This window comes from Cyanistes caeruleus, chromosome 2 (genome assembly GCF_971803275.1).
Source record: "Cyanistes caeruleus chromosome 2, bCyaCae1.hap1.1, whole genome shotgun sequence".
NCBI classification, from domain to species: Eukaryota; Metazoa; Chordata; class Aves; order Passeriformes; family Paridae; genus Cyanistes; species Cyanistes caeruleus.
Genome location: NC_141702.1, coordinates 1,956,609 through 1,966,054, shown reverse-complemented (window position 1 = coordinate 1,966,054; position 9,446 = coordinate 1,956,609). Strand labels below are relative to the sequence as shown.

At 51.8% G+C, this 9,446-nt stretch overlaps 1 protein-coding gene across 4 annotated transcripts in view; it reads left to right on the top strand.

The window, feature by feature from the left end:
• Nucleotides 1–308: 308 nt before the first annotated feature.
• NCOA1 (nuclear receptor coactivator 1) overlaps nt 309–9,446 on the top strand; it is an 87,101-nt gene continuing 77,963 nt past the window's right edge. For 2 of the 4 annotated variants that reach the window (XM_086875410.1, XM_086875409.1), the window contains exon 1: nt 504–547. The gene's annotated coding sequence lies outside the window, so the exon portion shown is untranslated. Of the gene's footprint in view, nt 548–9,446 lie in introns of all 4 variants that reach the window. The other 2 variants (XM_086875412.1, XM_086875408.1) reach the window with 2 other exon arrangements.

Here is a 9,446-nt window from a genome sequence, read left to right as displayed (position 1 = left end):
TCCCTTCCCTTCCCTTCCCTTCCCTTCCCTTCCCTTCCCTTCCCTTCCCTTCCCTTCCCTTCCCTCCATCCCTTCCCGTTCCCTTTTCCCTTCTTTCCCCCCTTTTCCCATTTTTTTCCCCTTTTTTCCCGTTCCCCAGCCCGGGGCCGGCGGCCGAAGATGGCGGCGGCGGCGGCGGCGGCGGCGCGGAGCAGCTCCGAGGCCTCGGCAAGCGGAGGAGGAGGAGGAGGAGGAGGAGGAGGAGGAGGAGGAGGAAGAGCAGCAGCAGCAGCAGGAGGAGGAAGAGGAGGCTCCTTCCCTCCCTCCCCCCTTCCCATCCCCAGCTCCCCTCCCCGTCCTCCCTCCATGCCGAGCTCCGCCCCGTCCCGCCGGGAGGAGGGCGGATCGCGGCCAGCCCGAGCCGGAGCCCCGCAGCCTCCGCGCAGCCCGGGGGCCCCGGCCGGCCCGGGGCCAGCCCTGAGCGGCAGCGGGGCCGCCTGCTCCGCCGACAGCCCCGCGGTGCCTGGGAGCGGCCTCGGAGCGCGGAGCGCCGCGGCCTCGGCTGCAGGTGAGTGCGGCAGCGGCGGCGGCAGCGAGCGGGGCCCGCGGGCGGAGCCGGGCCCGCGCCTCACGGAGCTGTCACGGGGCCGAGCGCCGAGCTCGCCCGGCCATGGCGGCGCCTCCTCCCGCTCCGGCTTCGGCTGCGTTCCCTCCTCGAGCTCCGGCCCCCTCACCGAGCTCCAGCCCAGGCACAGAGCTCCCCTCACCGAGCTCCGGCCTCCTCGCCGAGTTCCCTTCACCGAGCTTCGGCCCCCTCACCGAGATCCCCTCACGAGCTCCGGCCCCCTCACCGAGATCCCCTCTCCGAGCTCCGGCCCCCTCACCGAGCTCCGGCCTCCTCACAGAGCTCCAGCCCCCTCACCGAGATCCCCTCTCCGAGCTCCCCTCACCGAGCTCCAGCCCCCTCACCGAGATCCCCTCTCCGGGCTCCCCTCACTGAGCTCCGGCCTCTTCACCGAGCTCCGGCCCCCTCACCGAGCTCCGGCCCCCTCACCGAGCTCCGGCCTCCTCACAGAGCTCCAGCCCCCTCACCGAGATCCCCTCTCCGAGCTCCCCTCACCGAGCTCCGGCCTCCTCACCGAGATCCCCTCTCCGAGCTCCCCTCACCGAGCTCCCCTCACCGAGCTCCAGCCCCCTCACCGAGCTCGGCCTCCTCACAGAGCTCCAGCCCCCTCACCGAGATCCCCTCTCCGAGCTCCAGCCCCCTCACCGAGATCCCCTCTCCGAGCTCCAGCCCCCTCACCGAGATCCCCTCTCCGAGCTCCAGCCCCCTCACCGAGATCCCCTCTCCGAGCTCCCCTCACCGAGCTCCGGCCTCCTCACCGAGTTCCTTCACCGAGCTTCGGCCCCCTCACCGAGATCCCCTCTCCGAGCTCCAGCCCCCTCACCGAGATCCCCTCTCCGGGCTCCCCTCACCGAGCTCCCCTCACCGAGCTCCGGCCTCCTCACCGAGCTCCCGCCCCCTCACCGAGCTCATGCCCCCCCCACCGAGCTCCCCTCACCCAGCTCCCCTCTCCCCGGGCTCCGGCCCCGGCCCGGCCCTGTCCTCACCCCGAGCTCCGGACCCGGCCCTGTCCTCACCCCGAGCTCCGGACCCGGCCCTGTCCTCACCCCGAGCTCCGGACCCGGCCCTGTCCTCTCCCCGAGCTCCGGACCCGAGCACCGGCCCCGGCCTGGCCCTGTCCTCTCCTCGAGCTCCGGACCCGGCCCTGTCCCCTCCCCGAGCTGCGGACCCGGCCCTGTCCCCTCCCCGAGCTCCGGACCCGGCCCTGTCCTCTCCCCGAGCTCCGGACCCAGCCCTGTCCTCACCCCGAGCTCCGGACCCGGCCCTGTCCTCACCCCGAGCTCCGGACCCGGCCCTGTCCCCTCCCCGAGCTCCGGACCCGGCCCTGTCCTCTCCCCGAGCTCCGGACCCAGCCCTGTCCTCTCCTCGAGCTCCGGACCCGGCCCTGTCCCCTCCCCGAGGTCCGGACCCGGCCCTGTCCTCTCCCCGAGCTCCGGACCCGGCCCTGTCCCCTCCCCGAGCTCCTCTCCCCGAGCTCTGGCCCTGTGCTCTCCCTGAGCTCCAAGCTCCGGCCCTGTCCTGTCCCCCAGCTCCCCGCTCCGAGCTCCGATCCCTCCCCGAGCTCCGAGCTCCGATCCCTCCCCGAGCTCCGAGCCCCCATCCTTCTCCGAGCTCCGAGCTCCGATCCCTCCCCGAGCTCCGAGCTCCGATCCTTCTCCGAGCTCCGAGCTCCGCTCCTTCCCCGGGCTCCGCTCCCTCCCCGGGCTCTCCGCTCCCTCCCCGGGCTCTCCGCTCCCTCCCCGGGCCCCGCTCCCTCCCCGGGCCCCGCTCCCTCCCCGGGCTCCGCTCCCTCCCCGGGCTCCGCTCCCTCCCCGGGCTCCGCTCCCTCCCCGGCCTCCGCTCCCACCCCGGGCTCCGCCATCGCCTCCCCCGCGGGTCCCCTCTGCCTCTGCCGCTCCCGCCCCCGGCCCGGCCGCGCCGCCAAGTTCAGGGCAAAACTCGCTCCGACCTCTCCTCCCTCCCCTCCTCCTCCTCCCCTCCCCTCGCTCCTGCTTTTGATCCTTCCCATTTTTCAATCCACCCATTTCTCCATTTTTTAATGAATTGGTTTTGGATTTCTTTATTCCCGCCCTGCAAACGGCCCCGGCCGGGCTGGAGGGAGCGGGGCCGGCGTTCCCGAAATAACCCCCGGAGGCTCCAGTTCCTCCCTGCCGGGGCCTTGGGATCCCTCTGGGTCCCTCTGGATCCCTTTGGATCCCTCTGGATCCCTCTGGGTCACTTTGGATCCCTTTGGATCCCTCTGGGTCCCCCTGGGTCCCTCTGGATCCCTCTGGGTCACTTTAGATCCCCCTGGATCCCTCTGGGTCCCTCTGGGTCCCTTTGGATCCCTTTGGATCCCTTTGGATCCCTCTGGGTCACTTTGGATCCCTTTGGATCCCTCTGGGTCCCCCTGGGTCCCTCTGGGTCCCTCGGGGGTTCTTCTGGGCCCCTCTGGATCCCTTGAGGGTTCCTCTGGATCCCTTTGGATCTCTCTGGATCCCTCTGGGTCACTTTAGATCCCCCTGGATCCCTCTGGATCCCTCTGGATCCCTTGAGGGTTCCTCTGGATCCCTTTGGATCCCTCTGGATCCCTTTGGATCCCTTTGGATCCCTCTGGATAATTTGGGGCCCTTCTGGATCCCTCTGGATCCCTCTGGGTCACTTTGGATCCCCCTGGATCCCTCTGGACCCCTCGAGGGTTCCTCTGGATCCCTCTGGATAATTTGGGGTCCCTCTGGATCCCTCTGGATCCCTCTGGGTTCCTTTGGATCCCCCTGGATCATTTTGGGTCCCTCTGGGTTCCTCTGGATCCCCCTGGATCCCCCTGGATCCCCCCGGATCCCCCGGATCCCCCGGCGGCGCCGTTTCCCAGCCGGGTTCATCGGGAACGGCTCCTCCGAGGGGGCTCCGTGCCCACGGCTTCCCAAATTCCCAAATTTCCCCCCTTTCCCTGCCCTCCAATTCCCAAATTCCCAAATTTCCCCTTTCTCCACCCTCAATTTCCCAGAATTCCCAAAAAATCCCCCCTCAAATTCCCACAATTCCCAAATTTTCTCTTTCCCTGCCCTCCAATTCCCAGGATTCCCAGAATTTTCCCCTTTTCCTGCCCTTGAACTCCCAGAATTCCCAAATTTTTTCCTTCTTTCCCCTCTATTTCCCAGAATTCCCAAAATTTCCCCTTCCCTGTCCTCAGTTTTCCACAATTCCCAAATTTTCCCTTTTCCCAGCCCTCAAATTCCCAGAATTCCCAAATTTTTCCATTTTTCCAGCCCTCGATTTCCCAGAATTCCCAAAAAATTCCCCCCTCACATTCCAAAAATTCCCAAAATTCCCAAATTTTCCCTTTTCCAGCCCTCGAATTCCTGCAATTCTCCAAAAAATTCCCTTTCCCTGCCCTCAATTCCCAGAATTTTTTCCTCCTTTGCCCTCAAATTCCCACAATTCCCAAATTTTCCCCTTTTCCTCCCCTCGAATTCCCAGAATTCCCAAATTTTCCATTTTTCCAAGCCTCAGTTTTCCACAATTCCCAATTTTTTCCCTTTTCCAGCCCTCAATTTCCCAAAATTCCCAATTTTTTCTCTTTCCCTGCCCTTGAATTCCCAAAATTCCCCAAATTTTCCCTTTTCCAGGCCTCGATTTCCCACAATTCCCAATTTTCCCTCCCTCAAATTCCCAGAATTCCCGATTTTTCCCCTTCTTTGCCCTCAAATTCCCACAATTCCCAAATTTTTCGTTCTTTGGCCTCAATTTCCCAGAATTCCCAAAAAATTCCCCCCTAATTTTCCCACAATTCCCAATTTTTTCCCTTTCCCTGCCCTTGAATTCCCAAAATTCCCAAAATTTCCCCTTTTTCCAGGCCTCGATTTCCCAGAATTCCCAAATTTTTCGTTCTTTGGCCTCAATTTCCCAGAATTCCCCAAAAATTCCCCCTAAAATTCCCAAATTTTTTCTCTTTTCCAGCCCTCAGATTCCCAGAATTCCCCGAATTTTCCCTTCTCCCCCCTCAATTTCCCACAATTCCCGGAATTTTCCCCTTTTCCAGACCTCGATTTCCCAAAATTCCCAAATTTTTCCCTTCTCCACCCTCAAATTCCCAAAATTCCCAAATTTTTCATTCTTTGGCCTCAATTTCCCAGAATTCCCAAAAAAATTCCCCCCTCAAATTCCCAAAATTCCCCAAATTTTCCCTTTTCCAGCCCTCGATTTCCCACAATTCCCAATTTTTTCTCTTTCCCTGCCCTTGAATTCCCAAAATTCCCAAAATTTTTCCTTTTCCAGGCCTCGATTTCCCACAATTCCCAATTTTCCCTCCCTCAAATTCCCAGAATTCCCAAATTTTCCCTTTTTCCAGCCCTCAAATTCCCAGAATTCCAAAAAAATTCCAAAAAAAATTCCCCTAAAATTCCCAAAATTCCCAAAATTTCCCTTTTTCCAGCCTCAAATTCCCAAAATTCCCAAATTTTTCGTTCTTTGGCCTCGATTTCCCAGAATTCCCCAAAATTCCCCCTAAAATTCCCAATTTTTTTCCTTTTTCCAGCCCTCAAATTCCCAGAATTCCCCGAATTTTCCCTTCTCCCCCCTCAATTTCCCACAATTCCCGGAATTTTCCCCTTTTCCAGGCCTCGATTTCCCAGAATTCCCAAATTTTCCTCTTTTTCCAGCCCTCAAATTCCCAGAATTCCCCAAAAATTCCCCCCTAAAATTCCCAAAAAAATTCCCAAAATTTCCCTTTTTCCCTCCTTAAATTTCCCACAATTCCCAAATTTTTCCCATCTCCACCCTTAATTTTCCACAATTCCCGGAATTTTCTCTTTTTCCTGCCCTCGAATTCCCAGAATTCCCAAAAATTCCCCCCTCAAATTCCCAAAATTCCCAAATTTTCCCTTTTTCCAGCCCTCAAATTCCTGCAAATCTCCAAAAAATTCCCTTTCCCTGCCCTCAATTCCCAGAATTTTTTCCTCCTTTGCCCTCAAATTCCCACAATTCCCAAATTTTCCCCTTTTCCTCCCCTCGAATTCCCAGAATTCCCAAATTTTCCATTTTTCCAAGCCTCAGTTTTCCACAATTCCCAATTTTTTCCCTTTTCCAGCCCTCAATTTCCCAAAATTCCCAATTTTTTCTCTTTCCCTGCCCTCGAATTCCCAAAATTCCCCAAATTTTCCCTTTTCCAGGCCTCGATTTCCCACAATTCCCAATTTTCCCTCCCTCAAATTCCCAAAATTCCCAAAATTTCCCTTTTTCCAGCCCTCCAATTCCTGGAATTCCCAAAAATTTCCCCTTCCCCTGTCCTCAAATTCCCACAATTCCCAAATTTTTCGTTCTTTGGCCTCAATTTCCCAGAATTCCCAAAAATTCCCCCTAAAATTCCCAATTTTTTTCCCTTTTCCAGCCCTCAAATTCCCAGAATTCCCAAATTTTTCATTCTTTGGCCTCAATTTCCCAGAATTCCCAAAAAAATTCCCAAAAAATTCCCAAAATTCCCAAATTTTCCCCTTTTCCAGGCCTCGATTTCCCAGAATTCCCAAATTTTTCGTTCTTTGGCCTCAATTTCCCAGAATTCCCCCAAAATTCCCCCTCAAATTCCCAATTTTTTTCCTTTTTCCCGCCCTCAAATTCCCAGAATTCCCCGAATTTTCCCTTCTCCCCCCTCAATTTCCCACAATTCCCGGAATTTTCCCCTTTTCCAGGCCTCGATTTCCCAAAATTCCCAAATTTTTTCCTTCTCCACCCTCAAATTCCCAAAATTCCCAAATTTTTCATTCTTTGCCCTCAATTTCCCAGAATTCCCAAATTTTCTTCTTTTTCCAGCCATGAAATTCCAAGAATTCCCCAAAAATTCCCCCTAAAATTCCCAAAATTCCCAAATTTTCCCTTTTCCAGCCCTCAATTTCCCACAATTCCCAATTTTTTCTCTTTCCCTGCCCTCGAATTCCCAAAATTCCCAAATTTTCCCCTTTTTCCAGGCCTCGATTTCCCAGAATTCCCTGAATTTCCCCTTCCCTGTCCTCAGTTTTCCACAATTCCCAAATTTTCCCTTTTCCCAGCCCTCAAATTCCCGGAATTCCCAAATTTTTTCTCTTTCCCTGCCCTCAATTTCCCAGAATTCCCCCAAAATTCCCCCCTCAAATTCCAAAAATTCCCAAAATTCCCAAATTTTCCCTTTTCCAGCCCTCGAATTCCTGCAATTCTCCAAAAATTCCCCCTAAAATTCCCAAAATTCCCAAAATTTCCCTTTTCCCCTCCTTAAATTTCCCACAATTCCCAAATTTTTCCCTTCTCCACTCTTAATTTCCCACAATTCCCGGAATTTTCCCTTTTTCCAGCCCTCAAATTCCCAGAATTCCCCAAAAATTCCCCCCTAAAATTCCAAAAATTCCCAAATTTTCCCTTTTCCAGCCCTCAAATTCCCAAAATTCCCAATTTTTTTCCCTTTTCCAGCCCTCAAATTCCCACAATTCCCAATTTTTTCTCTTTCCCTGTCCTAGAATTCCCAAAATTCCCAAATTTTTCCCTTTTCCAGGCCTCGATTTCCCACAATTCCCAATTTTCCCTCCCTCAAATTCCCAGAATTCCCAAATTTTCCCTTTTTCCAGCCCTCAAATTCCCAGAATTCCCAAATTTTTTCTCTTTTCCAGCCCTCGATTTCCCAGAATTCCCAAAAATTCCCCCCTCAAATTCCAAAAATTCCCAAATTTTCCCTTTTTCCAGCCCTCAAATTCCCAAAATTCCCAATTTTTTCTCTTTCCCTGCCCTTGAATTCCCAAAATTCCCAAATTTTTCCCTTTTCCAGGCCTCGATTTCCCACAATTCCCAATTTTCCCTCCCTCAAATTCCCAGAATTCCCAAATTTTTCCATTTTCCCAGCCCTCGATTTCCCAGAATTCCCAAAAATTCCCCCCTCAAATTCCAAAAATTCCCAAAATTCCCAAATTTTCCCTTTTCCAGCCCTCGAATTCCTGCAATTCTCCAAAAATTCCCCCTAAAATTCCCAAAATTCCCAAAATTTCCCTTTTCCCCTCCTTAAATTTCCCACAATTCCCAAATTTTTCCCTTCTCCACTCTTAATTTCCCACAATTCCCGGAATTTTCCCTTTTTCCAGCCCTCAAATTCCCACAATTCCCAAATTTTCCCCTTTTTCCAGGCCTCAATTTCCCAGAATTCCCAAAAAATTCCCCCTAAAATTCCCAATTTTTTTCCTTTTTCCCGCCCTCAAATTCCCAGAATTCCCAAAAATTCCCCCTAAAATTCCCAAAATTCCCAAAATTTCCATTTTTCCAGCCGTCAAATTCCCAGAATTCCCCGAATTTTCCCTTTTTCCAGACCTCGATTTCCCAAAATTCCCAAATTTTTTCCTTCTTTGCCCTCAAATTCCCAGAATTCCCAAATTTTCCTCTTTTTCCAGCCCTCAAATTCCAAGAATTCCCCAAAATTCCCCCCTAAAATTCCCCAAATTCCCAAATTTTCCCTTTTCCAGCCCTCAAATTCCCAAAATTCCCAAATTTTTCATTCTTTGGCCTCGATTTCCCAGAATTCCCCCAAAATTCCCCCTCAAATTCCCAATTTTTTTCCTTTTCCCAACCCTCAAATTCCCACAATTCCCAAAATTTTCCCTTCTCCCCCCTCAATTTCCCACAATTCCCAGAATTTCCCCCTTTTCCAGACCTCGATTTCCCAGAATTCCCAAATTTTCCTCTTTTTCCAGCCCTCAAATTCCAAGAATTCCCCAAAAATTCCCCCTAAAATTCCCAAAATTCCCAAAATTTCCCTTTTTCCAGCCCTCAAATTCCCACAATTCCCAAATTTTTCATTCTTTGGCCTCAATTTCCCAGAATTCCCAAAAAAATCCCCCCTCAAATTCCAAAAATTCCCAAATTTTCCCTTTTTTCAGCCCTCAATTTCCCAAAATTCCCAATTTTTTCTCTTTCCCTGCCCTCGAATTCCCAAAATTCCCAAATTTTTCCTTTTCCAGCCCTCGATTTCCCACAATTCCCAATTTTCCCTCCCTTAAATTCCCAGAATTCCCAAATTTTCCCTTTTTCCAGCCCTCAAATTCCAAGAATTCCAAAAAAATTCCAAAAAAATTTCCCCTAAAATTCCCAAAATTCCCAAAATTTCCCTTTTTCCAGCCTCAAATTCCCAAAATTCCCAAATTTTTCGTTCTTTGGCCTCGATTTCCCAGAATTCCCCCAAAATTCCCCCTAAAATTCCCAATTTTTTTCCCTTTTCCAGCCCTCAAATTCCCAGAATTCCCCGAATTTTCCCTTCTCCCCCCTCAATTTCCCACAATTCCCGGAATTTTCCATTTTTCCAGGCCTCGATTTCCCAAAATTCCCAAATTTTTCCCTTCTCCACCCTCAAATTCCCAGAATTCCCAAATTTTTCATTCTTTGCCCTCAATTTCCCACAATTCCCAAATTTTCCTCTTTTTCCAGCCCTCAAATTCCAAGAATTCCCCAAAATTCCCCCCTAAAATTCCCCAAATTCCCAAATTTTCCCTTTTTTCAGCCCTCAAATTCCCCAAAATTCCCAATTTTTCCCCTTTTCCCGTTGGATTTTTTTGGGGAATTTTCCCATTTTTTTCCCCCCCTCTCGGAAACTTCTGGAATTCAGGAATTTCAGGGATTTTTAGGGAAAAGTGGAGGAAATTCCAGGATTTTTGTGGAAAAACTGAGAAAATTCAGGAATTTTTATGGAAAAATGGAGAAAATCTGGGAATTTTCTGGGAAAAATTGAACAAATTCTGTGAATTTTCCTGGAATTTTGTGGAAAAATTGAGAAAATTTGGGATTTTTCTTGGAAAAAAGGAGGAAAATTTGGGAATTTTCATGGAAAAATTGAGAAAATCCTGGAGTTTTCATGGAA